Here is a 12,744-nt window from a genome sequence, read left to right as displayed (position 1 = left end):
AGCAGGAGCAGGCAGGCAAATCAGGGAGAGAGTGGCCTGCACTTATGCAGAATTAGGCATAATGTCACACTGCATCTCAGTTATTGCAAACTAATCTGTTCATGTCTTTCCATAGAAATAAACTCTGCTTAGATAAGTATTAAGAAAAAGCCAAAGTGCTGAACCATTGAGCAATGTTAAAGTCATCCTGCTTTTCATTGATTCATAGACCTTCTTTCTTCCTAATTTGTTTTCTGCCCTAAAGTTATCGATTATAAAAGCCCTTCCTATCCTCTTAAACTCGTCAGCACCATTAGTTCTTTGCTTATAGGCTTACTATTTTTGAAGAGAGATGCAAATGGTATTTCTATATTACATTATCCAGAATGTGGAACACTAATTCTATTTTTAATTATTTATTTTAATTTAGGTGGGGCTTTTTAAACTACTTTGGTCACTTTAAACACTTAAGTTCCCTGGATTTTCCTTCCTGTGGAAGATATGTCTATTGGACAACCTCCAGTCCTCCCAATAAAGGAACTGATTTTAATGACATTTATAAAAGTCTGCATAATTCTACTTGTTCTGCTATGTTCTGCTCTAGAGTTTCCACAGCAGGCAAATTTCCCATTACCAAGTGAATGAAAAGCACCAGTGCCTCTGGTCAGTACCCAAACCCAAGGATGGTGTGCAAAGATCACTCTCATGGCCAGTGAGGAACAGCAGTAAGAAGAAATGTTTTCTTATGTTGCAGATTCAAGATCTCAGGGAGTTGGTAAGCAATGCATTCAGTAGAGATTTTGAGGAACTATATTAGAGCTCTGTGACATCCACATAGGTTTTCTGAAACTCTTCATGCTCAAGACAAGGTATCCTGAGGTATTTGGGCAGCACATTGCTGTTGAGAAACCATCCATTCTCAACAATGCACTTCCATGCCTTCAGACACCAGTAACCCAGGAGTACGTAGATGAGAGCCTGAAGGCAAGTGCAGTATAAGGAGCCAGGCCCACACCCTTACACACACACTGCACCCTGATGTCATGGCACACACACCCCAGCACTGGGAGTGTGTTATGCTCACAGAGCCCTACACATGTCTGGGTTACACACACTCTCCATTCCCTGAGCTCAGAAACTAGTCTGGAGATAGAGGCAGTTGAAAATCTGACACACAAGAGATGCTTCATAGGCACAAACACTGTTATTTATTAGATACCACTTAAAGGGAAAATGAGGGGAGATGGACTATGAGAACCCTCTGGTATCTTCAACACCTAGAAATTATCAGGAAGTCCAGACTGACCCAGACCCCTTTCCCAGCACAAGTCCATGTGCAAATGAAGTAACAAAAACACCCAAAAGGAGATCCAGTTCTTTTGTACCACATTGCACTATTTCCTACAGCCTTATGGCAGTTCCTTCTGTGTGAGCAGAAGGCAACAGGCTGAAACCCCAGACACTGTGGCATTTCAGCTGCCCAGAACTACTTACTTCAGTTTACTTTGATGTTGTAGCTGTTTTTACAACTGCAATTGCCTCTGCCCAGTAGAATAACTGCACCCATTTATGTTATTTCCAAAAGAAACATCATGCTAAGACAGCCAGAAGAGGAACCACAGAGCAAATAATTATTGTAACTTCTGCCCAGCATAGCTCCCATTTCCTGAAAGGTCAAGTTTGTTTTAGAGCATCTCCTTCCATCAGTCCTTTTTTTCTAAACATGAAATCCCCCAAGGAGCCTTGCCTAAATACAGAAACAGATGGTGACACCAAAGAGATTGCCCTCACATGATTCCCCTCTCCCCCCAACACATTTCATTGATCAGTTGAAAGGATTAAATTGAGCAGAAAATTTCCAAGAACTGCTAGGCAGCAAGGCTGAACTTCCATGGGAAAAGCAAGGGTAGTAACACAGAGCCCAGCACTGCAGAGCAGCGACCTGCCAGTCCTGGAGGGTCCCAGCTCCCATCAGCACTGCAGATGATAGGAAAACCCCTGCTCCCCAAGCACAAGAGTAAAAACCCTTCCGTTTTCAACCTAGGATATCAAAGGTCTCACCCACATCCAGAGGCAAAACAGTTTAACAAGATGAAACAACGAGCAATCACTGTTTTGAAGATAACACCTTAGAAGACAGCTAAGGAACAGCAGAGTTGTGACTTTGTGGAACCACTTCCCATCGAATACAGCTGGCTGAATGCCAGTGGCACACTCAGCTTGAGCCCCTTAAGGAACAGGAATAGTTCATCCCCTTTTGCCTTTTAACTAGGAGTTTATATGGGGGGTTGTTTTGTCTTTAAGGGGAGCAACAACAACAGGCACTGAAAGAAAGAATAAAGTAGTAATGCCCCAGAGTTCCTGTATCAAATGAACTCCCAAAGACCAGCATCCTCATTCCTATGGTCTCAGTGACAAACTGCCGAGGAACTGGCCTTGCCACAAAGTGCATAGCAAAGCACAATCCTGAAAACTGATCCCAGTGGTGTTACAGTTTAGAAAATAAAGTTGCTTGCATACCAAGAGTTCTGCTTCATCCGTATTGCCTCACACTCACACCATACTGTCTTCCACTGTAGACTCTAAACTCCAGGATGCCATTTTCCTCTGCTCACTTACCACCTGGCACTTTAGGTTCCTAGACTTGGAAATAAGTAACATTTCCCAGTATCTATCATATAAAAAAATCAATTGAAGTCACAGATTCCTTTGGCCTTCTGTGCATTTTTTAGGGACTGACAACAGGAGTTACTTCTTGCATCCACACACCTGGATCTCAGCAGCAGAAGCAGGCTATGTCAGCAGGGAAAGGATGAGGGGATTCAGTGAGATCCCTGTACCCCAGGGAAAGGGCACGGAGGCAGACAAGCAAAGCACTCGGGCATTAAAGCAGTGTGTAGCTACCAGTGAGTGCACCCTCCCTCATCAGCTATCCATCTACTGAAGGCAAAAAGAGCACCAGAGGATGAGATGCAGAAGTCCATACCTGCAGATGCCTTCACCTCTGCGAAACCTCCCAGCCCAGCAGAAGACACGTTCAGGGATTGACATGAGCAAGCCACTGCTCTGCAACTGTACCACACCTCAGAAACAAGTCATCATATATCCTGCTCTCTTACTCATGCAGTCTGGGCTCCCCTTGAATCTTCATGTTCCCTCAGGCCCTCTTCCAGAAACTGCTTCTTCTCATACACGAGAATGAGCTGCCTCAGCTGTACAGGATTTTAGGAGACAGGCAGTAGTACTGCCTGTCTGACAGCTCTCATATACCCCATTCCTCCTTGTGCACAAACCTGCACAGCTCCCAGGAGTAACATGCTCCATGGGGGCTACAGCCATAATGGGTGCATCAATTTTACAGGAGTTATGCAGAGAGGAGAGGTGGCTTTGGTTGGCAGACACCTTAACGATGCACACAATTGCCCAAGTTGTCACTACTGGAGGGTTTTGGTGATTATTTCTTCGTGAATGAACATGGTACTCTCAGTCTCCAGACATATCTGCAAACATGATACTACGACAGGCTCTTGCAGTGCTTTGGTTTGGGTATGTATTCCCAGCCACTGCTGCAGCAAGAGGCAGGGATATCTCAGAAATGGACTCCACTGCACCATGAGCCCAAGTCAAAAATTCCCGTTGGCGCTGTAAGTTTTTTGGCTATAAGTATTGTGTGCACATCTACCTTTGCCCTCCTGGCACACTGAGGCTGTTCAATGGGTATTAGACATCTAAGCCTTGTGTTTTTTCTGGAGATGGATTCATATGCTCCTAGGCTTGGAAGCAGCATTGTGCTAAGCCAGCTCTCTTCCCAGCCTCAATGGGCCTTGTGGTTGCAAACCACACAACAGACATTGGCCTAGAAAGGCCCTTGCAATCCAGACAAAGCCAGGATCAGGTTTCAATACATGCACTTTTCAACAGATTGATCTATGTGATCATGAATAAGTGATAGCACAGATATAAAGAGACTTAGCTAATGGATACAAGATTGGTGGGGAGGGGGAGCCCCTGACACCTTAGACCCTTTTGGGAAGGAATGTAACTTTGCTGTTTTTTTTCTGATATGGGTCTGAAATGAAGTCATACAGCCAATCCCTGGGTTATATCTGATCAGCAAAAGCTGGACCAGCTGCTGGGAGGGAGGGTGCAGTCCAGAAGGCCACAGGTAAAAAGAGAAACAGTACCAAGAACAGCTGAGCTGGCAGCAGCCAACACGGAGCGCCTGGGAAGTGGGAAAACACCTGCAACAGCTGAATGGGTAACAGAAGTAAAAGTCTGTTTCTCTCAAGGCACAAGGATGACATGCTGCAGAGCAAAAAGGGATGGATTTCACTCAGGAAGAACCCATGGCTCCCATACAGTATCTGGCAGAGCCTAGGCAGCCTCTGCAAGCTGGCACAGTCCACAGAGCTGAGCACAAAGCTGCAGCCATGGGTCCCGCTGCTCTGGAGCTGCAACCAGGCTGAGCCCACAACTCAGACTAGTTCTGCCAACTAGCAGCCCCATTCCTTACTAATTAAGGAGCAAAGCCCTCAGTCTGCTGGCAGCTCTGCAGATTAGCAGTATCAGGAAAAGGCTTGTGCATTTTAAATAATCTAAGAGCAGTTTGTCACTTCTGGTCACTGATGTATGTGCACTGCCTCCCACCCCTCTTCTGCCTCCCCCTTCCATCTGTTCTGTTCCACTTTCCTCCCCCAGTTTGGCTGCTGCACAGTTTCTTTTCTCCCCACTCCCCTGCACATCTTAACTTCAGATATCCCCCAGGAAACGCATGGTCCTTGAAGGTAATTCATAATCTTCTCAAAGAAGCAACTACTCACTATAGCAACCACACCAGCTCCTCACCATGAGAGCGGACAGAGTGAACCCCCAGCTGCTTTCACATGCTTCACGGCTGCCCTTTATCATCAGTACAAGGTGTACAGAAAGGACAAGGAGGGGACAGGTTTGCACCCTTCCGGACTTCACTGCAAGAGCTCTCCCCACTGCCCTCTTCCCCCTCCCCCCAACACCACCGTGGGAACTGGCGTCACTGCCCTCCTTGGGTGAAGCAAAAGTCCCACAGAGCTTGCAACCACCTGGCAACTTCTCACCAGCCTCAGAAATGCATACTGAAGTTCATTTCATAAAAGCTAGCACCACTTTCATGCCTTCTACTACTAGCTCTTCCCCACCTAAAACTTGAATTAAAACAAGCCACTCCCTGGGGCACGTTATTCACACGGGTGTGAATACACAGGGACAGGTGTGTATTCCCTGTCTCTGAACAACCCTGACACATCACAGCAGCACTGGCTTACCCACATCTTCTCTGTAGCCCTGAAAGGAAGGAGGCAACATGGCATGTGCAAAAGCACAGCCTGGCTCCAGAAAAGCTTTCACTGGCCAGCTAGAGGCTCCAAACTGAAAAAGAGAAGAGCTATCTCTGCCCTGCCCACAGCTTGGATATTGCTGTGGGTCTCTTCTCCCTCTTGCCACCAAATAAATAGTGAGGCAGCTTTCTTGCAGCCCTCTCCCTCAATTTTAGCCAATGGCATCAAGGCTGAAGCTGGGCTGATGGATGGCTGAATGGCATTCAAGGTCCACAGAGGGAAGAGCTCAGGGCCTCAGGAAGCCACAAGGATACAGTCCATGGAAAATCCATGTCAGAGATGCCAGCTCCAGCATCCTGCCTCCAAGCAGTCACAAGGCAATAGGTTTCAGACAAGTCTCAGATAAGAGCCCTGAAACAGCATTTCCACTGCAATGTTTATCACGTGTAATTTGGGATTATGTTACCTTTATATTTGGGGTTATATTACCTTTTTGCATCTTGCCACATCCTTGACTTTAATAATTCCCTGCCATGTGGAGTTCTCGCACCTACTCACACATTCTATAGAAATGTATACTTTTTATCAATCAGTCTCATCACAGGGAAGAAGAAAATCCCTTTTTCTTACAGTCAGAGGTAAAGGAACAGGAATCCAATTCACCTTCTCTGTCTCACCCATTATTTTCTGCTCTTCTGCTGTGTCTCCCCATATTTGTCATTTCACTAATAAAGTGTTCTCAGGGGTTTAACACTCTTCACATGAGACATTTTCCCAGTGTTTGATTGTTCTCAGTGTCCTTCCTTCAAGCACCCCACAGAAGGCAAGTGGAGTGCCTCTGAGATAGCACGCACTGTCAGCCAGTCTGAAATAAGAGTGAACATGGGGAAAAAGAGGGAAACAGTCCAAGCAAGTAAGAAGGTGGGGAACAGTAAAGACAGTGGAGTCCATGTTTCACTATTTTCTGTTCTAAAATCACTGGGGACACAGATGTGTGCTAGTAGCAGCATCCCTGTTACTAGATGGGTGGCACATCATGAGTAAGAATGGAAACATGTAGAAGTTTTAATAAACATCCCTGTAAAGTACCCCTCCTACATCCCACTCAGATGCTGAAGTCAATATATTAGAAATTGAAAGGACCTAAACCAATTTAAAAATCAACCAGTCCAAGAGTTCCCAGACATCTGTCAAATAAAGTTTCTCACCAGCTGATACTCAGTTTTGCTAAGCCTGGAAATTCTTAGGAAATTCCAAGAGACTGGAAGGGTCAGAGCCTAAACAAGGGCAACAGCAGGATTATCCCAAGTAACCCTGAATTGCTTAGTCTGACCACCTCAGGGAAAATAGGGATTTTTTTGCCTTCAGCTTTTCCAACTTAAAGGTACACTGTCTCTAATCGTTGTCTAGTGCCAGTCAACTTGTGGAAGAACTCTAGTCAAAAAGACTTCATTCTTTGCATCCAAGCATAAGAGATAAATAGGACAGTAATAGATTCTCATGGGATTGTTCATATAAAATACAGTAGTCTGATAAAAGTCACTCCTTGAGGAGCAAACAGCAGCAAAGGAACCTCAAAACAATTGTTGTGAGCAGGGAAAATAATGACTAATTGAGGGAGTTTCTAACAAAACTCAGCAGAGAGAGGGTCAGTGCTACTCCATGTTCTCATCAAGGACCTAAAATCAAAAGTAGTGCTGACAGTACCAGCAGATGCCAACATCTGGTCAATCAGTAAGTATCCACAAGGATGAGCAGTGAGGGTTCTACAGTCAGCTTGTTTGAACAAAATGGGATTAAAACACAGGCAAACTGAAAGGTCAGCTTCAGGGGAAAAGGAATGCAAGGAGCACTTCAAACGGAGGAATGTCTTCTGGAAAGTCACAGACCCAAAGAGGATTGTGAACTGCTGAACAGAAACTCCCAGGACATTTGGCTGCAACAAGAGCTGATGCGTGTCTGGGATATATAAACAGGAGTAAGGAAGTTTACTGCTTACTTATGCTTTGAGGTGTGAGAAAGAAGCCTTTCAGAGAAAATCCAAAAAAACTCAAGTAATTTTTGCTATTCAGAAAGATCCCTTGTAATGCAAAAATACTTGTGAAAATGTTAATGCCATTATGTAGATTTGCCAGAGCTAAGTCTGCCCTATCTATTCCAGACACTGATAGCATGGGGACCACAGCAATATGTGGCCCAGCATGGGCTGCAAACCTCACCTCAGTCCCTGCATACTTAACTAACTTTACCCTGAGGAGAGGCCACCACTACCAGCAGTGCTGACACCACGCTCAGCTACCTGCTGCCTCACCTTTGTCAACAAACCAGTGCTGGAGAACAATTTCTTACAGACAGAGAAGTTATTTGGGACAAAACAACTCTCACGAAGCAGAAGTAGGGCCCAAAAATGGATGGAGCTGCCAGACACTTTAGAAACGAAGCCGGATTTATTTTAAAACAAGGTTGTGTAACCAGTTGAAGAAACTGCAAAAAGCGGGGGATCCTCCAGAAATAAGAAGCCTTTCCAGAAAGTGTGATTCAGCCAAATCTTATAATTGGCTCAAGATGCAGGTAGCAGGAACAAACAGGAATAATACACAGCCCTGGTCCTAAACCAAATTTCCTCTCTTCTCATCAAATATACTGATCACTGTATCTAAGAGAGGACTCAAAGCTGGCTCCATTGCTATGATAATTATTGTATTTATAACGACAGGACCCAAGAATCCCTGGATGCTGTGCCAAGCAGTGCATGGCAGACAGGCTCTCCGTAGGTGTTTTGCCTGGGACTTGGCTCTACTGCATGGCTGAACTGTGTGCAATCTCAGATGGAAATGAGGAGACAGAACTGCAGAGCTTAGGGTAACTGGAGGATAACCAGTAAACCCAGACTCGCAGAAGTTTCAGTCTTAATGATCACATTTAAATAGCTCACACGTTCTCCTTAAAGCAAAATGGGTAACAAGAAATTGCGAAACAATTGTGACTAGTATGTTAAAAAAAAAAAAAAAAAAAAAAAACCTTAAAAAGACTCTCGAAATTTGTTTTCCACGTGCCTGGTAATCACATTCCCACTATTTTTCTCTTTGTTTATGAAAAAGTACGTCTGGGTCCCCAAGCTTATAGCAGGTGCTTTTCTTCAGAAGTTATGCTGGATGGCTTGCCTTCCTAAAAAGCAAGTAAAATAACTTGATAGTCAAAAAAAAAAAAAAAAAAAAAAAAAAAAAAAAGGCAAGAAGTGAAACCAGAGCAGTGTGAGGTGGGTTTGGAGGCAGTGATGGGGCAGCTGCAGGCTGGCCCCGGGAGACCCAGCTTCCCTTCACAGGGGGGGGTTCCCATCCAGAGCCAGCCCACCCTCGTGCTGCTGATAGGATCTGACAAGGTTGCAGCTCACCCAGCCTGGGTCCAGACAGATGCCTCAAGGAGGGAGCTAACAGGATGCTCTCTCTTCTGCCAGACGCTTCTTCATGTCACCTTTGGCACAAGAGCTTTCTTCCCTGCAATTGCTGCTCCAGAACAGGACAGCCAGGCCCTTTTGCCCTACATCTGCCTCTTCATCACTCTGAATAGTCTTGTGGAGATGCAGCTGGGATGGAGAATTCTGCCTGCATGCAGGAACATCCATGCTACACCAGCCTCATGGATATCTTCCAGGACAATGGTACTTCACTTTAGCTGAACTATGGAGACTAATTAAACAAGAGAGGGGTTGCTCTGTTTGGTATTGACTCCGAGACCACGACATAGGCAGCATGGATCTAATAGTCAGCATTTCTCTGTCTCTTCCCAATTTCTCTGGATCCTCTTTTCTAAGAGGTCATAATATTTTCAGTAAACTAAGCGGAGGTCATCAGGGAAAGCTAGCAAAGCACATCTTCCTCAGGGGAGAAGAGAGGCTGGTGGGGATACTTCTTCATGGAGCAGCCTCACTGCTGAAGGTGATGAATCTTTATCTACCATTTCTATCCAAGAAAACATTTTCCTAAGACAACGGTTGTTAACACATGGGCACTCAGCTCACTGTTATCTGGAAAGACAGCACATCACTCATGGTCAGCATCATCCAAGTCAGCTGAACCATTTCCCTCATCTCAGACAAGAGTTTCCAGAAGGATTCTTCTGGACATCCAGTCACACTCCTCTCTCACAGGAACTCCACTGTCTCCTAACTGAAGGGAGTGTGGGGAGGGCAAACCAAGCTGTTGAGAAAACTAATCCAGCATGCCATGTACGAGCCCTCCCCACCCAGCAGAAGCTGATCTCTAAATTATTAAGCCAGGCAGCTTCAACTGAGAGCTCAAAGCTGGTGAAAATTGCATGTGCAAACAAAAATCAGACCAGTCCTGTACCTGCTGCACCCATGAATAAGGCTAAGATGCATTCACAGACAAGTCCCTTCAGTTCTTCTCCTTACCCATGTACTCTGCCTGCAAATGTTTACACACATGAGTTTACACCAGGAGTAAGGAGCCATCAGACACCTGGAGGACAGCATGTATAGTTGAGTATCACGTGGCCAGCCAAGGGCCAAGCTTTACAGACTGGCTGATGGCTTTGTGGGGTAGTGAGACACTTCCCAATTGCCTCAAGCAGTCAGTGCACCCTTCCAGCAGACAGGACAAAGCTTCCAGAGCAAAAGAGAGCTGGCAGAGCTGCTTGCTCCCTACCTCAGTTTGGGGCCAATAAAGCAGCTCAGATGCATGCATGGTGGCCAGTCAGGTAGTGCTTGTACCCCTCCATGGACTTGACCCTGAGACTCCCTGCTGGTTTGCACATGTCTCTGGGGGAGGTGGCTCCTCTCCTCACCTCCATGGCAGATATCCCAGGCCACAAAGAGATGGGCTGTATCCAGGGAAAGATGGGGGACAGTAAGTGAAGACCAGCTGTAAGGAGGACAGCTCCAAGTACTGCAGCTGTGCGGGACATGAGCACAGGATTCCCTCTGTCTTTCTCTTCATATGTCAGAAAGCTTAAGGACTTTGGAGGATTTATTTTACAACACAGATGAAAACATCACATTTCACTGAAAGAGCAATGAGAAAAACTGTTTAATGCTTAAAATGTTGGCATTTCTAGGACAGTGGCATATGAACAGAACGGCATCTGTGACTCCACTGCGCGCTGCTGCTCAGTGCAGGCTGACCATGGGGCCATGCTGGCTGGTCACTCCAACAGGAGAGCAGAGAGGGATGGGATGGGAGAAGCGTCTCCTTTGACCCTGGCCACGACATTCCTACTCCTTAGAGGGAATTGGAGAGCGAGTCATATCCTCTGTGTCACCCCACATCCTGCCCACACTCCAGACAGGCAGGGAAACTATCATCTGTCACAGTGCCACAGCCCTGGCCTCTAGGGCCCCTCCTCCCTCTCTGGGCACAGGACTCACTGCAGCAGCCAAGAAGGGAGATGGCAGAGCACACACACCATCTCAGCTCCTCTGCTCATACTCAGCTGAAGCAAAGGCAGCAACTGCTACAACCCTAAGCCAAGCTGCACACCAGACCTCAGACTGCAGAGGCACACAAGTGCTGTACCACTTGCTGAGGTTCATGGCTTTCTGATCTGGCCCACTTAGGACACTGCAGGGGAAGAGGGCAGCAGCACACATCCCACCTGATCCTGTCACAGGAGGGCACAGCACATGGGAAGCCCATCAGAAGTTTCAAGCTGATACAACCAGCCAAAACTATCTGTCCCCTTGGCAGAGCCAGAATGAGAAGTAGAATGAATCCACTATACCACTTGCCACAGATGAACTTCAAAGACTAGGAACTGCTTTGGCCTCCAACATGCCAACAGAGGAACCAGGGAAGCTGAGAAGACCCATGGCATCCCCACCTAACCCCAAACACTGACCACACCACTGAGTGTGGTATCTAAATGCTGCAAGCACAGCATGGGAGCCTGCTTAGGCAAGACCAACAACACATTGGGGTTTAAGCTATTCATTGTAACTGATGACATGTATCCCCTGGGAAAAGCTTAGCTTCTGCTGCAGCAGAAAGAGGTGGAGCAACTTCCTTCTGCTCAAGCATTGCCTTCCCAACAAGAACCTCCCATGGAGAAGGAGGAAGAGTGGTCAGGGTGCAGCAAATGCCAAGCATTCCCGCTCCAGGGAAGCCACGTTGCCTCTCTCCTGCCCCCACTGCCTTTTCTACACAGCAAAATTTTATACTTTCCCATGCATGCTAGCCCTGGCTCTCTAGCCTTGGTCCCTTGATTCACCAGGGTTTAAGCCCATGATTTAAAAGAAATGTAAGTCTGTTAGGGAGTCCCTGGTTTCAGGGCTGCCCTTCAGCACTTCCCTGGAAATCCCTGTTTCTCCATATGACAGCAGAATCACACCTGGACAAGCAGAGATGGACAAAACAGGCAGTTCACTGCTGAGTGCTACTTGTTGAGACATGCACTTCTGGGTACCCCTCTCCAGCCTCCCATTTCCATCAAGTGCTTCAGGCTCCTCAGTGGCAACTCCCGTTAAAAAAAGGCCAGGAGGTTCCTCGTGATGGAGGGGTGGGCATAAAGGCTCTGGTGAAATGGCCCTTTGGGAAACCCTGGCCTCCATCTGATTAGATACAGACAGCCCAGGCTTCCAGGAGCAGCAGGTTAATCAGTTAATGGCTGAAAGGATCCTGGGTGATGTGCTGCGCATGCCGCGGGGCAGCCCCAGGGGCAGCCCCTCCTTCCTCACTGGGGCCAGATCTGGGAAAACATCTGTTCTGATAAAGAAAGTGCTTCACCGGGGAGGGGGCAGGCCAGGGCCCATCAGCTGCGCCAGCCCACCCATAGCAGGCTGCTCTAGAGGGCTGCCAGTTTCCCTGCTGCACCCAGAGCACAGCAATGGCCAGACATTGAATTTAACGGCCTGGAAACCAACCGGGGGTTGGAGGAGGGGGATGTCTGAAGCCCCTGGCCCCAAACAGGAGGCTTTCCAAGCTCGGCCACAGACCTCAGGATGGCCTCATTGCCCCACAGAGCCTGCTGTGCCCACTGCCAGTGCCATGGGCCCCCACTGTCACCCATGGAGCCAGCAAAGGCCGTCCCAGCCTTGCACCCACCTGCCCCTCACAACCAAAGGCAGCATCAGGCTGTGCAGGAAATCTGGTTGCATTCAGGTAAATAAAGAGGCACAGTGAATGCAGGGGGCACTGGGCCACACACATTAAGGCTGCCCATCACTTCCCCCGTTCTGCCCCAGGCAGCACAATCCCCCACGTGGCTGTTGTAAACCCCGAAAGAAAGGGCACTGCAGGCACACATGGGGCCACAGCCCAGGTCTAATAGGTACGAGCCTGGCCCAGGAGGAACCCGTTCTGTCTGCCAGCGTGAAGGTGACTGGGCAGTGGCACCAGCGAAGCAGGGGACTGAGGGGGACGCTCCCGCCCATTGCTCGCTTGACTCCGGCCCGGGCCCGGTGCCACGCGTGGCGAGCCGAGCCGTGACATGCACACAG

General features: G+C 47.5%; 1 protein-coding gene across 1 annotated transcript in view; it reads right to left on the bottom strand.

Annotated features, from left to right (window-relative positions):
* Nucleotides 1-12,744, bottom strand: part of LOC104387514 (unconventional myosin-X-like) — a 98,397-nt gene that overhangs the window by 77,208 nt on the left and 8,445 nt on the right. The gene's annotated exons all lie outside the window — the stretch shown is intronic.

Source organism: Chaetura pelagica, unplaced genomic scaffold (genome assembly GCF_000747805.2).
Source record: "Chaetura pelagica isolate M959 unplaced genomic scaffold, ChaPel_1.0 scaffold3, whole genome shotgun sequence".
In the NCBI taxonomy this organism is placed as follows: Eukaryota; Metazoa; Chordata; class Aves; order Apodiformes; family Apodidae; genus Chaetura; species Chaetura pelagica.
This window is presented reverse-complemented; position numbering and strand designations above follow the sequence as displayed.